Source organism: Cucurbita pepo, chromosome 5, assembly GCF_057944985.1.
Source record: "Cucurbita pepo subsp. pepo isolate OVF chromosome 5, ASM5794498v1, whole genome shotgun sequence".
Classification (NCBI taxonomy): domain Eukaryota; kingdom Viridiplantae; phylum Streptophyta; class Magnoliopsida; order Cucurbitales; family Cucurbitaceae; genus Cucurbita; species Cucurbita pepo.
Window position 1 is genome coordinate 8,831,425 of NC_141802.1, and position 21,613 is coordinate 8,853,037.

The window sequence follows — 21,613 nt, forward strand, 5'->3', positions numbered from 1 at the left end:
TCCGGCCTAATGATTACAAACAAAAGTTTCGAAAAACGTCGACCGTGACTCGGTTTTTTTAGCACGTACTTCAAACGTCCCAGATTAAGGTTTTTGAATTAGGGTCTCGATTTTAAGACCTATTTCACTATTTTATGCACTTCGTTTCTTCGAAATTCTATTCTAAATCATCCGGCCTAAAGATTGCCACAAAAGTTTCAAAAATCATCGAACCGTGACTCATTTTTTTAGAACGGACTTCAAACGTCCCAGATTAGGGTTTCTGAATTAGGGCCTCGATTTTAAGCATTCTTTTACTGTTTTATGCACTCCGTTTCTTTGAAATTCTATTGTAAATCATCCAGCCTAATGATTCCCAACAAAAGTTTCGAAAAACGTCGACCGTGAATCGGTTTTTTTAGCACGTACTTCAAACGTCCCAGATTAAGGTTTCCGAATTAGGGTCTGGATTTTAAGCACTCTTTCACTGTTTTATGCATTCCGTTTCTTCGAAATTATATTCTAAATCATCCGGCCTAATGATTCCCCAAAAAAGTTTCAAAAAATGTCGACAGTGACTCGGTTTTTTTAGCACGTACTTCAAACGTCCAAGATTAAGGTTTCCGAATTAGGGTCTCGATTTTAAGCACTTTTTTACCGTTTATGCTCTCCGTTTCTTCGAAATTATATTCTAAATCATCCGGCCTAATGATTCCCCAAAAAAGTTTCGAAAAACGTCGAACATGACTCGATTTTTTTAGCACGTACTTCAAACATCCCAGATTAGGGTTTTTGAATTATGGTCTCGATTTTAAGCACTCTTTCACTGTCTTATGCACTCTATTTCTTCAAAATTCTATTCTAAATCATCCGGCCTAATGATTACAAACAAAAGTTTTGAAAAACGTCGTTCGTGACTCTGTTTTTTTAGCACGTACTTCAAACGTCCCAGATTAAGGTTTTTGAATTAGGGTCTCGATTTTAAGCACTTTCACTGTCTTATGCACTCTGTTTCTTCGAAATTATATTCTAAATTATCCGGCCTAATGATCCCAAAAAAAGTTTCGAAAAACGTCGACCGTGACTCGGTTTTTTTAGCACGTACTTCAAACGTCCCAGATTAAGGTTTCTGAATTAGGGTCTCGATTTTAAGCACTCTTTCACTGTTTTATGCACTTCGCTTCTTCGACATTCTATTCTAAATTTTCCGGCCTAAAGATTCCCCAACAAAAGTTTCGAAAAACGTCGACCGTGACTCGGTTTTTTTAGCACGTACTTCAAACGTCCCAGATTAAGGTTTCCGAATTAGGGTCTCGATTTTAAGAACTCTTTCACTCTTTTATGCCCTAAGTTTCTTCGAAATTATATTCTAAATCATCCGGCCTAATGATTCCCCAAAAAAGTTTCGAAAAACGTCGAACATGACTCGATTTTTTTAGCACGTACTTCAAACATCCCAGATTAGGGTTTCTGAATTATGGTCTCGATTTTAAGCACTCTTTCACTGTCTTATGCACTCTATTTCTTCAAAATTCTATTCTAAATCATCCGGCCTAATGATTACAAACAAAAGTTTCGAAAAACGTCGACCGTGACTCGGTTTTTTTAGCACGTACTTCAAACGTCCCAGATTAAGGTTTTTGAATTAGGGTCTCGATTTTAAGACCTATTTCACTATTTTATGCACTTCGTTTCTTCGAAATTCTATTCTAAATCATCCGGCCTAAAGATTGCCACAAAAGTTTCAAAAATCATCGAACCGTGACTCATTTTTTTAGAACGGACTTCAAACGTCCCAGATTAGGGTTTCTGAATTAGGGCCTCGATTTTAAGCATTCTTTTACTGTTTTATGCACTCCGTTTCTTTGAAATTCTATTGTAAATCATCCAGCCTAATGATTCCCAACAAAAGTTTCGAAAAACGTCGACCGTGAATCGGTTTTTTTAGCACGTACTTCAAACGTCCCAGATTAAGGTTTCTGAATTAGGGTCTGGATTTTAAGCACTCTTTCACTGTTTTATGCATTCCGTTTCTTCGAAATTATATTCTAAATCATCCGGCCTAATGATTCCCCAAAAAAGTTTCAAAAAATGTCGACAGTGACTCGGTTTTTTTAGCACGTACTTCAAACGTCCAAGATTAAGGTTTCCGAATTAGGGTCTCGATTTTAAGCACTTTTTTACTGTTTATGCTCTCCGTTTCTTCGAAATTATATTCTAAATCATCCGGCCTAATGATTCCCCAAAAAAGTTTCGAAAAACGTCGAACATGACTCGATTTTTTTAGCACGTACTTCAAACATCCCAGATTAGGGTTTTTGAATTATGGTCTCGATTTTAAGCACTCTTTCACTGTCTTATGCACTCTATTTCTTCAAAATTCTATTCTAAATCATCCGGCCTAATGATTACAAACAAAAGTTTTGAAAAACGTCGTTCATGACTCTGTTTTTTTAGCACGTACTTCAAACGTCCCAGATTAAGGTTTTTGAATTAGGGTCTCGATTTTAAGCACTTTCACTGTCTTATGCACTCTGTTTCTTCGAAATTATATTCTAAATCATCCGGCCTAATGATCCCAAAAAAAGGTTCGAAAAACGTCGACCGTGACTCAGTTTTTTTAGCACGTACTTCAAACGTCCCAGATTAAGGTTTCTGAATTAGGGTCTCGATTTTAAGCACTCTTTCACTCTTTTATGCACTTCGCTTCTTCGACATTCTATTCTAAATTTTCCGGCCTAAAGATTCCCCAACAAAAGTTTCGAAAAACGTCGACCGTGACTCGGTTTTTTTAGCACGTACTTCAAACGTCCCAGATTAAGGTTTTTGAATTAGGGTCTCGATTTTAAGACCTATTTCACTATTTTATGCACTTCGTTTCTTCGAAATTCTATTCTAAATCATCCGGCCTAAAGATTGCCACAAAAGTTTCAAAAATCGTCGAACTGTGACTCATTTTTTTAGAACGGACTTCAAACGTCTCAGATTAGGGTTTCTGAATTAGGGCCTCGATTTTAAGCATTCTTTTACTATTTTATGCACTCCGTTTCTTTGAAATTCTATTGTAAATCATCCAGCCTAATGATTCCCAACAAAAGTTTCAAAAAACGTCGACCGTGAATCGGTTTTTTTAGCACGTACTTCAAACGTCCCAAATTAAGGTTTCTGACTTAGGGTCTGGATTTTAAGCACTCTTTCACTGTTTTATGCATTCCGTTTCTTCGAAATTATATTCTAAATAATCCGGCCTAATGATTCCCCAAAAAAGTTTCAAAATATGTCGACAGTGACTCGGTTTTTTTAGCATGTACTTCAAACGTCCAAGATTAAGGTTTCCGAATTAGGGTCTCGATTTTAAGCACTTTTTTACTGTTTATTCTCTCCGTTTCTTCGAAATTCTATTCTGAATCATCCGGCCTAATGATTCCCCAAAAAAGTTTCAAAAAACGTCGACCGTGACTCGATTTTTTTAGCACGTACTTCAAACGTCCCAGATTAAGGTTTCCGAATTAGGGTCTGGATTTTAAGCACTCTTTCACTTTTTTATGCATTCCGTTTCTTCGAAATTATATTCTAAATCATCCGGCCTAATGATTCCCCAAAGAAGTTTCAAAAAATGTCGACAGTGACTCGGTTTTTTTAGCACGTACTTCAAACGTCCAAGATTAAGGTTTCCGAATTAGGGTCTCGATTTTAAGCACTTTTTTACCGTTTATGCTCTCCGTTTCTTCGAAATTATATTCTAAATCATCCGGCCTAATGATTCCCCAAAAAAGTTTCGAAAAACGTCGAACATGACTCGATTTTTTTAGCACGTACTTCAAACATCCCAGATTAGGGTTTTTGAATTATGGTCTCGATTTTAAGCACTCTTTCACTGTCTTATGCACTCTATTTCTTCAAAATTCTATTCTAAATCATCCGGCCTAATGATTACAAACAAAAGTTTTGAAAAACGTCGTTCGTGACTCTGTTTTTTTAGCACGTACTTCAAACGTCCCAGATTAAGGTTTTTGAATTAGGGTCTCGATTTTAAGCACTTTCACTGTCTTATGCACTCTGTTTCTTCGAAATTATATTCTAAATCATCCGGCCTAATGATCCCAAAAAAAGGTTCGAAAAACGTCGACCGTGACTCGGTTTTTTTAGCACGTACTTCAAACGTCCCAGATTAAGGTTTCTGAATTAGGGTCTCGATTTTAAGCACTCTTTCACTCTTTTATGCACTTCGCTTCTTCGACATTCTATTCTAAATTTTCCGGCCTAAAGATTCCCCAACAAAAGTTTCGAAAAACGTCGACCGTGACTCGGTTTTTTTAGCACGTACTTCAAACGTCCCAGATTAAGGTTTTTGAATTAGGGTCTCGATTTTAAGACCTATTTCACTATTTTATGCACTTCGTTTCTTCGAAATTCTATTCTAAATCATCCGGCCTAAAGATTGCCACAAAAGTTTCAAAAATCGTCGAACTGTGACTCATTTTTTTAGAACGGACTTCAAACGTCTCAGATTAGGGTTTCTGAATTAGGGCCTCGATTTTAAGCATTCTTTTACTATTTTATGCACTCCGTTTCTTTGAAATTCTATTGTTAATCATCCAGCCTAATGATTCCCAACAAAAGTTTCAAAAAACGTCGACCGTGAATCGGTTTTTTTAGCACGTACTTCAAACGTCCCAAATTAAGGTTTCTGACTTAGGGTCTGGATTTTAAGCACTCTTTCACTGTTTTATGCATTCCGTTTCTTCGAAATTATATTCTAAATAATCCGGCCTAATGATTCCCCAAAAAAGTTTCAAAATATGTCGACAGTGACTCGGTTTTTTTAGCATGTACTTCAAACGTCCAAGATTAAGGTTTCCGAATTAGGGTCTCGATTTTAAGCACTTTTTTACTGTTTATTCTCTCCGTTTCTTCGAAATTCTATTCTGAATCATCCGGCCTAATGATTCCCCAAAAAAGTTTCAAAAAACGTCGACCGTGACTCAATTTTTTTAGCACGTACTTCAAACGTCCCAGATTAAGGTTTCCGAATTAGGGTCTGGATTTTAAGCACTCTTTCACTTTTTTATGCATTCCGTTTCTTCGAAATTATATTCTAAATCATCCGGCCTAATGATTCCCCAAAGAAGTTTCAAAAAATGTCGACAGTGACTCGGTTTTTTTAGCACGTACTTCAAACGTCCAAGATTAAGGTTTCCGAATTAGGGTCTCGATTTTAAGCACTTTTTTACCGTTTATGCTCTCCGTTTCTTCGAAATTATATTCTAAATCATCCGGCCTAATGATTCCCCAAAAAAGTTTCGAAAAACGTCGAACATGACTCGATTTTTTTAGCACGTACTTCAAACATCCCAGATTAGGGTTTTTGAATTATGGTCTCGATTTTAAGCACTCTTTCACTGTCTTATGCACTCTATTTCTTCAAAATTCTATTCTAAATCATCCGGCCTAATGATTACAAACAAAAGTTTTGAAAAACGTCGTTCGTGACTCTGTTTTTTTAGCACGTACTTCAAACGTCCCAGATTAAGGTTTTTGAATTAGGGTCTCGATTTTAAGCACTCTTTCACTGTTTTATGCATTCCGTTTCTTCGAAATTATATTCTAAATAATCCGGCCTAATGATTCCCCAAAAAAGTTTCAAAATATGTCGACAGTGACTCGGTTTTTTTAGCATGTACTTCAAACGTCCAAGATTAAGGTTTCCGAATTAGGGTCTCGATTTTAAGCACTTTTTTACTGTTTATTCTCTCCGTTTCTTCGAAATTCTATTCTGAATCATCCGGCCTAATGATTCCCCAAAAAAGTTTCAAAAAACGTCGACCGTGACTCGATTTTTTTAGCACGTACTTCAAACGTCCCAGATTAAGGTTTCCGAATTAGGGTCTGGATTTTAAGCACTCTTTCACTTTTTTATGCATTCCGTTTCTTCGAAATTATATTCTAAATCATCCGGCCTAATGATTCCCCAAAGAAGTTTCAAAAAATGTCGACAGTGACTCGGTTTTTTTAGCACGTACTTCAAACGTCCAAGATTAAGGTTTCCGAATTAGGGTCTCGATTTTAAGCACTTTTTTACCGTTTATGCTCTCCGTTTCTTCGAAATTATATTCTAAATCATCCGGCCTAATGATTCCCCAAAAAAGTTTCGAAAAACGTCGAACATGACTCGATTTTTTTAGCACGTACTTCAAACATCCCAGATTAGGGTTTTTGAATTATGGTCTCGATTTTAAGCACTCTTTCACTGTCTTATGCACTCTATTTCTTCAAAATTCTATTCTAAATCATCCGGCCTAATGATTACAAACAAAAGTTTTGAAAAACGTCGTTCGTGACTCTGTTTTTTTAGCACGTACTTCAAACGTCCCAGATTAAGGTTTTTGAATTAGGGTCTCGATTTTAAGCACTTTCACTGTCTTATGCACTCTGTTTCTTCGAAATTATATTCTAAATCATCCGGCCTAATGATCCCAAAAAAAGGTTCGAAAAACGTCGACCGTGACTCGGTTTTTTTAGCACGTACTTCAAACGTCCCAGATTAAGGTTTCTGAATTAGGGTCTCGATTTTAAGCACTCTTTCACTCTTTTATGCACTTCGCTTCTTCGACATTCTATTCTAAATTTTCCGGCCTAAAGATTCCCCAACAAAAGTTTCGAAAAACGTCGACCGTGACTCGGTTTTTTTAGCACGTACTTCAAACGTCCCAGATTAAGGTTTTTGAATTAGGGTCTCGATTTTAAGACCTATTTCACTATTTTATGCACTTCGTTTCTTCGAAATTCTATTCTAAATCATCCGGCCTAAAGATTGCCACAAAAGTTTCAAAAATCGTCGAACTGTGACTCATTTTTTTAGAACGGACTTCAAACGTCCCAGATTAGGGTTTCTGAATTAGGGCCTCGATTTTAAGCATTCTTTTACTGTTTTATGCACTCCGTTTCTTTGAAATTCTATTGTAAATCATCCAGCCTAATGATTCCCAACAAAAGTTTCAAAAAACGTCGACCGTGAATCGGTTTTTTTAGCACGTACTTCAAACGTCCCAAATTAAGGTTTCTGAATTAGGGTCTGGATTTTAAGCACTCTTTCACTGTTTTATGCATTCCGTTTCTTCGAAATTATATTCTAAATAATCCGGCCTAATGATTCCCCAAAAAAGTTTCAAAATATGTCGACAGTGACTCGGTTTTTTTAGCATGTACTTCAAACGTCCAAGATTAAGGTTTCCGAATTAGGGTCTCGATTTTAAGCACTTTTTTACTGTTTATGCTCTCCGTTTCTTCGAAATTATATTCTAAATCATCCGGCCTAATGATTCCCCAAAAAAGTTTCGAAAAACGTCGAACATGACTCGATTTTTTAGCACGTACTTCAAACATCCCAGATTAGGGTTTTTGAATTATGGTCTCGATTTTAAGCACTCTTTCACTGTCTTATGCACTCTATTTCTTCAAAATTCTATTCTAAATCATCCGGCCTAATGATTACAAACAAAAGTTTTGAAAAACGTCGTTCATGACTCTGTTTTTTTAGCACGTACTTCAAACGTCCCAGATTAAGGTTTTTGAATTAGGGTCTCGATTTTAAGCACTTTCACTGTCTTATGCACTCTGTTTCTTCGAAATTATATTCTAAATCATCCGGCCTAATGATCCCAAAAAAAGGTTCGAAAAACGTCGACCGTGACTCGGTTTTTTTAGCACGTACTTCAAACGTCCCAGATTAAGGTTTCTGAATTAGGGTCTCGATTTTAAGCACTCTTTCACTCTTTTATGCACTTCGCTTCTTCGACATTCTATTTTAAATTTTCCGGCCTAAAGATTCCCCAACAAAAGTTTCGAAAAACGTCGACCGTGACTCGGTTTTTTTAGCACGTACTTCAAACGTCCCAGATTAAGGTTTTTGAATTAGGGTCTCGATTTTAAGACCTATTTCACTATTTTATGCACTTCGTTTCTTCGAAATTCTATTCTAAATCATCCGGCCTAAAGATTGCCACAAAAGTTTCAAAAATCGTCGAACTGTGACTCATTTTTTTAGAACGGACTTCAAACGTCCCAGATTAGGGTTTCTGAATTAGGGCCTCGATTTTAAGCATTCTTTTACTGTTTTATGCACTCCGTTTCTTTGAAATTCTATTGTAAATCATCCAGCCTAATGATTCCCAACAAAAGTTTCAAAAAACGTCGACCGTGAATCGGTTTTTTTAGCACGTACTTCAAACGTCCCAAATTAAGGTTTCTGAATTAGGGTCTGGATTTTAAGCACTCTTTCACTGTTTTATGCATTCCGTTTCTTCGAAATTATATTCTAAATAATCCGGCCTAATGATTTCCCAAAAAAGTTTCAAAATATGTCGACAGTGACTCGGTTTTTTTAGCATGTACTTCAAACGTCCAAGATTAAGGTTTCCGAATTAGGGTCTCGATTTTAAGCACTTTTTTACTGTTTATTCTCTCCGTTTCTTCGAAATTCTATTCTGAATCATCCGGCCTAATGATTCCCCAAAAAAGTTTCAAAAAACGTCGACCGTGACTCGATTTTTCTAGCACGTACTTCAAACGTCCCAGATTAAGGTTTTCGAATTAGGGTCTGGATTTTAAGCACTCTTTCACTTTTTTATGCATTCCGTTTCTTCGAAATTATATTCTAAATCATCCGGCCTAATGATTCCAAACAAAAGTTTTGACAAACGTCGACCGTGACTCGATTTTTTTAGCACGTACTTCAAACGTCCCAGATTAAGGTTTCCGAATTACGGTCTCAATTTTAAGAACTCTTTCACTCTTTTATGCCCTCAGTTTCTTCAAAATTATATTCTAAATCATCCGGCCTAATGATTCCCCAAAAAAGTTTCGAAAAACGTCGAACATGACTCGATTTTTTTAGCACGTACTTCAAACATCCCAGATTAGGGTTTCTGAATTATGGTCTCGATTTTAAGCACTCTTTCACTGTCTTATGCACTCTATTTCTTCAAAATTCTATTCTAAATCATCCGGCCTAATGATCCCAAAAAAAGTTTCGAAAAACGTCGACCGTGACTCGGTTTTTTTAGCACGTACTTCAAACGTCCCAGATCAAGGTTTCTGAATTAGGGTCTCGATTTTAAGCACTCTTTCACTCTTTTATGCACTTCGCTTCTTCGACATTCTATTCTTAATTTTCCGGCCTAAAGATTCCCCAACAAAAGTTTCGAAAAACGTCGACCGTGACTCGGTTTTTTTAGCACGTACTTCAAACGTCCCAGATTAAGGTTTCCGAATTACGGTCTCAATTTTAAGAACTCTTTCACTCTTTTATGCCCTCAGTTTCTTCAAAATTATATTCTAAATCATCCGGCCTAATGATTCCCCAAAAAAGTTTCGAAAAACGTCGAACATGACTCGATTTTTTTAGCACGTACTTCAAACATCCCAGATTAGGGTTTCTGAATTATGGTCTCGATTTTAAGCACTCTTTCACTGTCTTATGCACTCTATTTCTTCAAAATTCTATTCTAAATCATCCGGCCTAATGATTACAAACAAAAGTTTTCAAAAACGTCGTTCGTGACTCTGTTTTTTTAGCACGTACTTCAAACGTCCCTGATTAAGGTTTTTGAATTAGGGTCTCGATTTTAAGACCTATTTCACTATTTTATGAATTTCGTTTCTTCAAAATTCTATTCTAAATCATCCGGCCTAAAGATTGCCACAAAAGTTTCAAAAATCATCGAATCGTGACTCATTTTTTTAGAACGGACTTCAAACGTCCCAGATTAGGGTTTCTGAATTAGGGCCTCGATTTTAAGCACTTTTTTAGCATGTACTTCAAACGTCCAAGATTAAGGTTTCCGAATTAGGGTCTCGATTTTAAGCACTTTTTTACTGTTTATTCTCTCCGTTTCTTCGAAATTCTATTCTGAATCATCCGGCCTAATGATTCCCCAAAAAAGTTTCAAAAAACGTCGACCGTGACTCGATTTTTTTAGCACGTACTTCAAACGTCCCAGATTAAGGTTTCCGAATTAGGGTCTGGATTTTAAGCACTCTTTCACTTTTTTATGCATTCCGTTTCTTCGAAATTATATTCTAAATCATCCGGCCTAATGATTCCCCAAAGAAGTTTCAAAAAATGTCGACAGTGACTCGGTTTTTTTAGCACGTACTTCAAACGTCCAAGATTAAGGTTTCCGAATTAGGGTCTCGATTTTAAGCACTTTTTTACCGTTTATGCTCTCCGTTTCTTCGAAATTATATTCTAAATCATCCGGCCTAATGATTCCCCAAAAAAGTTTCGAAAAACGTCGAACATGACTCGATTTTTTTAGCACGTACTTCAAACATCCCAGATTAGGGTTTTTGAATTATGGTCTCGATTTTAAGCACTCTTTCACTGTCTTATGCACTCTATTTCTTCAAAATTCTATTCTAAATCATCCGGCCTAATGATTACAAACAAAAGTTTTGAAAAACGTCGTTCGTGACTCTGTTTTTTTAGCACGTACTTCAAACGTCCCAGATTAAGGTTTTTGAATTAGGGTCTCGATTTTAAGCACTTTCACTGTCTTATGCACTCTGTTTCTTCGAAATTATATTCTAAATCATCCGGCCTAATGATCCCAAAAAAAGGTTCGAAAAACGTCGACCGTGACTCGGTTTTTTTAGCACGTACTTCAAACGTCCCAGATTAAGGTTTCTGAATTAGGGTCTCGATTTTAAGCACTCTTTCACTCTTTTATGCACTTCGCTTCTTCGACATTCTATTCTTAATTTTCCGGCCTAAAGATTCCCCAACAAAAGTTTCGAAAAACGTCGACCGTGACTCGGTTTTTTTAGCACGTACTTCAAACGTCCCAGATTAAGGTTTCCGAATTACGGTCTCAATTTTAAGAACTCTTTCACTCTTTTATGCCCTCAGTTTCTTCAAAATTATATTCTAAATCATCCGGCCTAATGATTCCCCAAAAAAGTTTCGAAAAACGTCGAACATGACTCGATTTTTTTAGCACGTACTTCAAACATCCCAGATTAGGGTTTCTGAATTATGGTCTCGATTTTAAGCACTCTTTCACTGTCTTATGCACTCTATTTCTTCAAAATTCTATTCTAAATCATCCGGCCTAATGATTACAAACAAAAGTTTTGAAAAACGTCGTTCGTGACTCTGTTTTTTTAGCACGTACTTCAAACGTCCCAGATTAAGGTTTTTGAATTAGGGTCTCGATTTTAAGCACTTTCACTGTCTTATGCACTCTGTTTCTTCGAAATTATATTCTAAATCATCCGGCCTAATGATCCCAAAAAAAGGTTCGAAAAACGTCGACCGTGACTCGGTTTTTTTAGCACGTACTTCAAACGTCCCAGATTAAGGTTTCTGAATTAGGGTCTCGATTTTAAGCACTCTTTCACTCTTTTATGCACTTCGCTTCTTCGACATTCTATTCTTAATTTTCCGGCCTAAAGATTCCCCAACAAAAGTTTCGAAAAACGTCGACCGTGACTCGGTTTTTTTAGCACGTACTTCAAACGTCCCAGATTAAGGTTTCCGAATTACGGTCTCAATTTTAAGAACTCTGTCACTCTTTTATGCCCTCAGTTTCTTCAAAATTATATTCTAAATCATCCGGCCTAATGATTCCCCAAAAAAGTTTCGAAAAACGTCGAACATGACTTGATTTTTTTAGCACGTACTTCAAACATCCCAGATTAGGGTTTCTGAATTATGGTCTCGATTTTAAGCACTCTTTCACTGTCTTATGCACTCTATTTCTTCAAAATTCTATTCTAAATCATCCGGCCTAATGATCCCAAAAAAAGTTTCGAAAAACGTCGACCGTGACTCGGTTTTTTTAGCACGTACTTCAAACGTCCCAGATCAAGGTTTCTGAATTAGGGTCTCGATTTTAAGCACTCTTTCACTCTTTTATGCACTTCGCTTCTTCGACATTCTATTCTTAATTTTCCGGCCTAAAGATTCCCCAACAAAAGTTTCGAAAAACGTCGACCGTGACTCGGTTTTTTTAGCACGTACTTCAAACGTCCCAGATTAAGGTTTCCGAATTACGGTCTCAATTTTAAGAACTCTTTCACTCTTTTATGCCCTCAGTTTCTTCAAAATTATATTCTAAATCATCCGGCCTAATGATTCCCCAAAAAAGTTTCGAAAAACGTCGAACATGACTCGATTTTTTTAGCACGTACTTCAAACATCCCAGATTAGGGTTTCTGAATTATGGTCTCGATTTTAAGCACTCTTTCACTGTCTTATGCACTCTATTTCTTCAAAATTCTATTCTAAATCATCCGGCCTAATGATTACAAACAAAAGTTTTCAAAAACGTCGTTCGTGACTCTGTTTTTTTAGCACGTACTTCAAACGTCCCTGATTAAGGTTTTTGAATTAGGGTCTCGATTTTAAGACCTATTTCACTATTTTATGAATTTCGTTTCTTCAAAATTCTATTCTAAATCATCCGGCCTAAAGATTGCCACAAAAGTTTCAAAAATCATCGAATCGTGACTCATTTTTTTAGAACGGACTTCAAACGTCCCAGATTAGGGTTTCTGAATTAGGGCCTCGATTTTAAGCACTTTTTTAGCATGTACTTCAAACGTCCAAGATTAAGGTTTCCGAATTAGGGTCTCGATTTTAAGCACTTTTTTACTGTTTATTCTCTCCGTTTCTTCGAAATTCTATTCTGAATCATCCGGCCTAATGATTCCCCAAAAAAGTTTCAAAAAACGTCGACCGTGACTCGATTTTTTTAGCACGTACTTCAAACGTCCCAGATTAAGGTTTCCGAATTAGGGTCTGGATTTTAAGCACTCTTTCACTTTTTTATGCATTCCGTTTCTTCGAAATTATATTCTAAATCATCCGGCCTAATGATTCCCCAAAGAAGTTTCAAAAAATGTCGACAGTGACTCGGTTTTTTTAGCACGTACTTCAAACGTCCAAGATTAAGGTTTCCGAATTAGGGTCTCGATTTTAAGCACTTTTTTACCGTTTATGCTCTCCGTTTCTTCGAAATTATATTCTAAATCATCCGGCCTAATGATTCCCCAAAAAAGTTTCGAAAAACGTCGAACATGACTCGATTTTTTTAGCACGTACTTCAAACATCCCAGATTAGGGTTTTTGAATTATGGTCTCGATTTTAAGCACTCTTTCACTGTCTTATGCACTCTATTTCTTCAAAATTCTATTCTAAATCATCCGGCCTAATGATTACAAACAAAAGTTTTGAAAAACGTCGTTCGTGACTCTGTTTTTTTAGCACGTACTTCAAACGTCCCAGATTAAGGTTTTTGAATTAGGGTCTCGATTTTAAGCACTTTCACTGTCTTATGCACTCTGTTTCTTCGAAATTATATTCTAAATCATCCGGCCTAATGATCCCAAAAAAAGGTTCGAAAAACGTCGACCGTGACTCGGTTTTTTTAGCACGTACTTCAAACGTCCCAGATTAAGGTTTCTGAATTAGGGTCTCGATTTTAAGCACTCTTTCACTCTTTTATGCACTTCGCTTCTTCGACATTCTATTCTTAATTTTCCGGCCTAAAGATTCCCCAACAAAAGTTTCGAAAAACGTCGACCGTGACTCGGTTTTTTTAGCACGTACTTCAAACGTCCCAGATTAAGGTTTCCGAATTACGGTCTCAATTTTAAGAACTCTTTCACTCTTTTATGCCCTCAGTTTCTTCAAAATTATATTCTAAATCATCCGGCCTAATGATTCCCCAAAAAAGTTTCGAAAAACGTCGAACATGACTCGATTTTTTTAGCACGTACTTCAAACATCCCAGATTAGGGTTTCTGAATTATGGTCTCGATTTTAAGCACTCTTTCACTGTCTTATGCACTCTATTTCTTCAAAATTCTATTCTAAATCATCCGGCCTAATGATTACAAACAAAAGTTTTCAAAAACGTCGTTCGTGACTCTGTTTTTTTAGCACGTACTTCAAACGTCCCTGATTAAGGTTTTTGAATTAGGGTCTCGATTTTAAGACCTATTTCACTATTTTATGAACTTCGTTTCTTCAAAATTCTATTCTAAATCATCCGGCCTAAAGATTGCCACAAAAGTTTCAAAAATCATCGAATCGTGACTCATTTTTTTAGAACGGACTTCAAACGTCCCAGATTAGGGTTTCTGAATTAGGGCCTCGATTTTAAGCACTTTTTTAGCATGTACTTCAAACGTCCAAGATTAAGGTTTCCGAATTAGGGTCTCGATTTTAAGCACTTTTTTACTGTTTATTCTCTCCGTTTCTTCGAAATTCTATTCTGAATCATCCGGCCTAATGATTCCCCAAAAAAGTTTCAAAAAACGTCGACCGTGACTCGATTTTTTTAGCACGTACTTCAAACGTCCCAGATTAAGGTTTCCGAATTAGGGTCTGGATTTTAAGCACTCTTTCACTTTTTTATGCATTCCGTTTCTTCGAAATTATATTCTAAATCATCCGGCCTAATGATTCCCCAAAGAAGTTTCAAAAAATGTCGACAGTGACTCGGTTTTTTTAGCACGTACTTCAAACGTCCAAGATTAAGGTTTCCGAATTAGGGTCTCGATTTTAAGCACTTTTTTACCGTTTATGCTCTCCGTTTCTTCGAAATTATATTCTAAATCATCCGGCCTAATGATTCCCCAAAAAAGTTTCGAAAAACGTCGAACATGACTCGATTTTTTTAGCACGTACTTCAAACATCCCAGATTAGGGTTTTTGAATTATGGTCTCGATTTTAAGCACTCTTTCACTGTCTTATGCACTCTATTTCTTCAAAATTCTATTCTAAATCATCCGGCCTAATGATTACAAACAAAAGTTTTGAAAAACGTCGTTCGTGACTCTGTTTTTTTAGCACGTACTTCAAACGTCCCAGATTAAGGTTTTTGAATTAGGGTCTCGATTTTAAGCACTTTCACTGTCTTATGCACTCTGTTTCTTCGAAATTATATTCTAAATCATCCGGCCTAATGATCCCAAAAAAAGGTTCGAAAAACGTCGACCGTGACTCGGTTTTTTTAGCACGTACTTCAAACGTCCCAGATTAAGGTTTCTGAATTAGGGTCTCGATTTTAAGCACTCTTTCACTCTTTTATGCACTTCGCTTCTTCGACATTCTATTCTTAATTTTCCGGCCTAAAGATTCCCCAACAAAAGTTTCGAAAAACGTCGACCGTGACTCGGTTTTTTTAGCACGTACTTCAAACATCCCAGATTAGGGTTTTTGAATTATGGTCTCGATTTTAAGCACTCTTTCACTGTCTTATGCACTCTATTTCTTCAAAATTCTATTCTAAATCATCCGGCCTAATGATTACAAACAAAAGTTTTGAAAAACGTCGTTCATGACTCTGTTTTTTTAGCACGTACTTCAAACGTCCCAGATTAAGGTTTTTGAATTAGGGTCTCGATTTTAAGCACTTTCACTGTCTTATGCACTCTGTTTCTTCGAAATTATATTCTAAATCATCCGGCCTAATGATCCCAAAAAAAGGTTCGAAAAACGTCGACCGTGACTCAGTTTTTTTAGCACGTACTTCAAACGTCCCAGATTAAGGTTTCTGAATTAGGGTCTCGATTTTAAGCACTCTTTCACTCTTTTATGCACTTCGCTTCTTCGACATTCTATTCTAAATTTTCCGGCCTAAAGATTCCCCAACAAAAGTTTCGAAAAACGTCGACCGTGACTCGGTTTTTTTAGCACGTACTTCAAACGTCCCAGATTAAGGTTTTTGAATTAGGGTCTCGATTTTAAGACCTATTTCACTATTTTATGCACTTCGTTTCTTCGAAATTCTATTCTAAATCATCCGGCCTAAAGATTGCCACAAAAGTTTCAAAAATCGTCGAACTGTGACTCATTTTTTTAGAACGGACTTCAAACGTCTCAGATTAGGGTTTCTGAATTAGGGCCTCGATTTTAAGCATTCTTTTACTATTTTATGCACTCCGTTTCTTTGAAATTCTATTGTAAATCATCCAGCCTAATGATTCCCAACAAAAGTTTCAAAAAACGTCGACCGTGAATCGGTTTTTTTAGCACGTACTTCAAACGTCCCAAATTAAGGTTTCTGACTTAGGGTCTGGATTTTAAGCACTCTTTCACTGTTTTATGCATTCCGTTTCTTCGAAATTATATTCTAAATAATCCGGCCTAATGATTCCCCAAAAAAGTTTCAAAATATGTCGACAGTGACTCGGTTTTTTTAGCATGTACTTCAAACGTCCAAGATTAAGGTTTCCGAATTAGGGTCTCGATTTTAAGCACTTTTTTACTGTTTATTCTCTCCGTTTCTTCGAAATTCTATTCTGAATCATCCGGCCTAATGATTCCCCAAAAAAGTTTCAAAAAACGTCGACCGTGACTCGATTTTTTTAGCACGTACTTCAAACGTCCCAGATTAAGGTTTCCGAATTAGGGTCTGGATTTTAAGCACTCTTTAACTTTTTTATGCATTCCGTTTCTTCGAAATTATATTCTAAATCATCCGGCCTAATGATTCCCCAAAGAAGTTTCAAAAAATGTCGACAGTGACTCGGTTTTTTTAGCACGTACTTCAAACGTCCAAGATTAAGGTTTCCGAATTAGGGTCTCGATTTTAAGCACTTTTTTACCGTTTATGCTCTCCGTTTCTTCGAAATTATATTCTAAATCATCCGGCCTAATGATTCCCCAAAAAAGTTTCGAAAAACGTCGAACATGACTCGATTTTTTTAGCACGTACTTCAAACATCCCAGATTAGGGTTTTTGAATTATGGTCTCGATTTTAAGCACTCTTTCACTGTCTTATGCACTCTATTTCTTCAAAATTCTATTCTAAATCATCCGGCCTAATGATTACAAACAAAAGTTTTGAAAAACGTCGTTCGTGACTCTGTTTTTTTAGCACGTACTTCAAACGTCCCAGATTAAGGTTTTTGAATTAGGGTCTCGATTTTAAGCACTTTCACTGTCTTATGCACTCTGTTTCTTCGAAATTATATTCTAAATCATCCGGCCTAATGATCCCAAAAAAAGGTTCGAAAAACGTCGACCGTGACTCGGTTTTTTTAGCACGTACTTCAAACGTCCCAGATTAAGGTTTCTGAATTAGGGTCTCGATTTTAAGCACTCTTTCACTCTTTTATGCACTTCGCTTCTTCGACATTCTATTCTAAATTTTCCGGCCTAAAGATTCCCCAACAAAAGTTTCGAAAAACGTCGACCGTGACTCGGTTTTTTTAGCACGTACTTCAAACGTCCCAGATTAAGGTTTTTGAATTAGGGTCTCGATTTTAAGACCTATTTCACTATTTTATGCACTTCGTTTCTTCGAAATTCTATTCTAAATCATCCGGCCTAAAGATTGCCACAAAAGTTTCAAAAATCGTCGAACTGTGACTCATTTTTTTAGAACGGACTTCAAACGTCTCAGATTAGGGTTTCTGAATTAGGGCCTCGATTTTAAGCATTCTTTTACTATTTTATGCACTCCGTTTCTTTGAAATTCTATTGTAAATCATCCAGCCTAATGATTCCCAACAAAAGTTTCAAAAAACGTCGACCGTGAATCGGTTTTTTTAGCACGTACTTCAAACGTCCCAAATTAAGGTTTCTGACTTAGGGTCTGGATTTTAAGCACTCTTTCACTGTTTTATGCATTCCGTTTCTTCGAAATTATATTCTAAATAATCCGGCCTAATGATTCCCCAAAAAAGTTTCAAAATATGTCGACAGTGACTCGGTTTTTTTAGCATGTACTTCAAACGTCCAAGATTAAGGTTTCCGAATTAGGGTCTCGATTTTAAGCACTTTTTTACTGTTTATTCTCTCCGTTTCTTCGAAATTCTATTCTGAATCATCCGGCCTAATGATTCCCCAAAAAAGTTTCAAAAAACGTCGACCGTGACTCGATTTTTTTAGCACGTACTTCAAACGTCCCAGATTAAGGTTTCCGAATTATGGTCTTGATTTTAAGCACTTTTTTACCGTTTATGCTCTCCGTTTCTTCGAAATTATATTCTAAATCATCCGGCCTAATGATTCCCCAAAAAAGTTTCAAAAAATGTCGACAGTGACTCGGTTTTTTTAGCACGTACTTCAAACGTCCAAGATTAAGGTTTCCGAATTAAGGTCTCGATTTTAAGCACTTTTTTACCGTTTATGCTCTCCGTTTCTTCGAAATTATATTCTAAATCATCCGGCCTAATGATTCCCCAAAAAAGTTTCGAAAAACGTCGAACATGACTCGATTTTTTTAGCACGTACTTCAAACATCCCAGATTAGGGTTTTTGAATTATGGTCTCGATTTTAAGCACTCTTTCACTGTCTTATGCACTCTATTTCTTCAAAATTCTATTCTAAATCATCCGGCCTAATGATTACAAACAAAAGTTTTGAAAAACGTCGTTCGTGACTCTGTTTTTTTAACACGTACTTCAAACGTCCCAGATTAAGGTTTTTGAATTAGGGTCTCGATTTTAAGCACTTTCACTGTCTTATGCACTCTGTTTCTTCGAAATTATATTCTAAATCATCCGGCCTAATGATCCCAAAAAAAGGTTCGAAAAACGTCGACCGTGACTCGGTTTTTTTAGCACGTACTTCAAACGTCCCAGATTAAGGTTTCTGAATTAGGGTCTCGATTTTAAGCACTCTTTCACTCTTTTATGCACTTCGCTTCTTCGACATTCTATTCTAAATTTTCCGGCCTAAAGATTCCCCAACAAAAGTTTCGAAAAACGTCGACCGTGACTCGGTTTTTTTAGCACGTACTTCAAACGTCCCAGATTAAGGTTTTTGAATTAGGGTCTCGATTTTAAGACCTATTTCACTATTTTATGCACTTCGTTTCTTCGAAATTCTATTCTAAATCATCCGGCCTAAAGATTGCCACAAAAGTTTCAAAAATCGTCGAACTGTGACTCATTTTTTTAGAACGGACTTCAAACGTCCCAGATTAGGGTTTCTGAATTAGGGCCTCGATTTTAAGCATTCTTTTACTGTTTTATGCACTCCGTTTCTTTGAAATTCTATTGTAAATCATCCAGCCTAATGATTCCCAACAAAAGTTTCAAAAAACGTCGACCGTGAATCGGTTTTTTTAGCACGTACTTCAAACGTCCCAAATTAAGGTTTCTGAATTAGGGTCTGGATTTTAAGCACTCTTTCACTGTTTTATGCATTCCGTTTCTTCGAAATTATATTCTAAATAATCCGGCCTAATGATTTCCCAAAAAAGTTTCAAAATATGTCGACAGTGACTCGGTTTTTTTAGCATGTACTTCAAACGTCCAAGATTAAGGTTTCCGAATTAGGGTCTCGATTTTAAGCACTTTTTTACTGTTTATTCTCTCCGTTTCTTCGAAATTCTATTCTGAATCATCCGGCCTAATGATTCCCCAAAAAAGTTTCAAAAAACGTCGACCGTGACTCGATTTTTTTAGCACGTACTTCAAACGTCCCAGATTAAGGTTTTCGAATTAGGGTCTGGATTTTAAGCACTCTTTCACTTTTTTATGCATTCCGTTTCTTCGAAATTATATTCTAAATCATCCGGCCTAATGATTCCAAACAAAAGTTTTGACAAACGTCGACCGTGACTCGATTTTTTTAGCACGTACTTCAAACGTCCCAGATTAAGGTTTCCGAATTACGGTCTCAATTTTAAGAACTCTTTCACTCTTTTATGCCCTCAGTTTCTTCAAAATTATATTCTAAATCATCCGGCCTAATGATTCCCCAAAAAAGTTTCGAAAAACGTCGAACATGACTCGATTTTTTTAGCACGTACTTCAAACATCCCAGATTAGGGTTTCTGAATTATGGTCTCGATTTTAAGCACTCTTTCACTGTCTTATGCACTCTATTTCTTCAAAATTCTATTCTAAATCATCCGGCCTAATGATCCCAAAAAAAGTTTCGAAAAACGTCGACCGTGACTCGGTTTTTTTAGCACGTACTTCAAACGTCCCAGATCAAGGTTTCTGAATTAGGGTCTCGATTTTAAGCACTCTTTCACTCTTTTATGCACTTCGCTTCTTCGACATTCTATTCTTAATTTTCCGGCCTAAAGATTCCCCAACAAAAGTTTCGAAAAACGTCGACCGTGACTCGGTTTTTTTAGCACGTACTTCAAACGTCCCAGATTAAGGTTTCCGAATTACGGTCTCAATTTTAAGAACTCTTTCACTCTTTTATGCCCTCAGTTTCTTCAAAATTATATTCTAAATCATCCGGCCTAATGATTCCCCAAAAAAGTTTCGAAAAACGTCGAACATGACTCGATTTTTTTAGCACGTACTTCAAACATCCCAGATTAGGGTTTCTGAATTATGGTCTCGATTTTAAGCACTCTTTCACTGTCTTATGCACTCTATTTCTTCAAAATTCTATTCTAAATCATCCGGCCTAATGATTACAAACAAAAGTTTTCAAAAACGTCGTTCGTGACTCTGTTTTTTTAGCACGTACTTCAAACGTCCCTGATTAAGGTTTTTGAATTAGGGTCTCGATTTTAAGACCTATTTCACTATTTTATGAACTTCGTTTCTTCAAAATTCTATTCTAAATCATCCGGCCTAAAGATTGCCACAAAAGTTTCAAAAATCATCGAATCGTGACTCATTTTTTTAGAACGGACTTCAAACGTCCCAGATTAGGGTTTCTGAATTAGGGCCTCGATTTTAAGCATTCTTTTACTGTTTTATGCACTCCGTTTCTTTGAAATTCTATTGTAAATCATCCAGCCTAATGATTCCCAACAAAAGTTTCGAAAACGTCGACCGTGAATCGGTTTTTTTAGCACGTACTTCAAACGTCCCAGATTAAGGTTTCTGAATTAGGGTCTGGATTTTAAGCACTCTTTCACTGTTTTATGCATTCCGTTTCTTCGAAATTATATTCTAAATCATCCGGCCTAATGATTCCCCAAAAAAGTTTCAAAAAATGTCGACAGTAACTCGGTTTTTTTAGCATGTACTTCAAACGTCCAAGATTAAGGTTTCCGAATTAGGGTCTCGATTTTAAGCACTTTTTTACTGTTTATGCTCTCCGTTTCTTCGAAATTATATTCTAAATCATCCGGCCTAATGATTCCCCAAAAAAGTTTCGAAAAACGTCGAACATGACTCGATTTTTTTAGCACGTACTTCAAACATCCCAGATTAGGGTTTTTGAATTATGGTCTCGATTTTAAGCACTCTTTCACTGTCTTATGCACTCTATTTCTTCAAAATTCTATTCTAAATCATCCGGCCTAATGATTACAAACAAAAGTTTTGAAAAACGTCGTTCGTGACTCTGTTTTTTTAGCACGTACTTCAAACGTCCCAGATTAAGGTTTTTGAATTAGGGTCTCGATTTTAAGCACTTTCACTGTCTTATGCACTCTGTTTCTTCGAAATTATATTCTAAATCATCCGGCCTAATGATCCCAAAAAAAGTTTCGAAAAACGTCGACCGTGACTCGGTTTTTTTAGCACGTACTTCAAACGTCCCAGATTAAGGTTTCTGAATTAGGGTCTCGATTTTAAGCACTCTTTCACTCTTTGATGCACTTCGCTTCTTCGACATTCTATTCTAAATTTTCCGGCCTAAAGATTCCCCAACAAAAGTTTCGAAAAACGTCGACCGTGACTCGGTTTTTT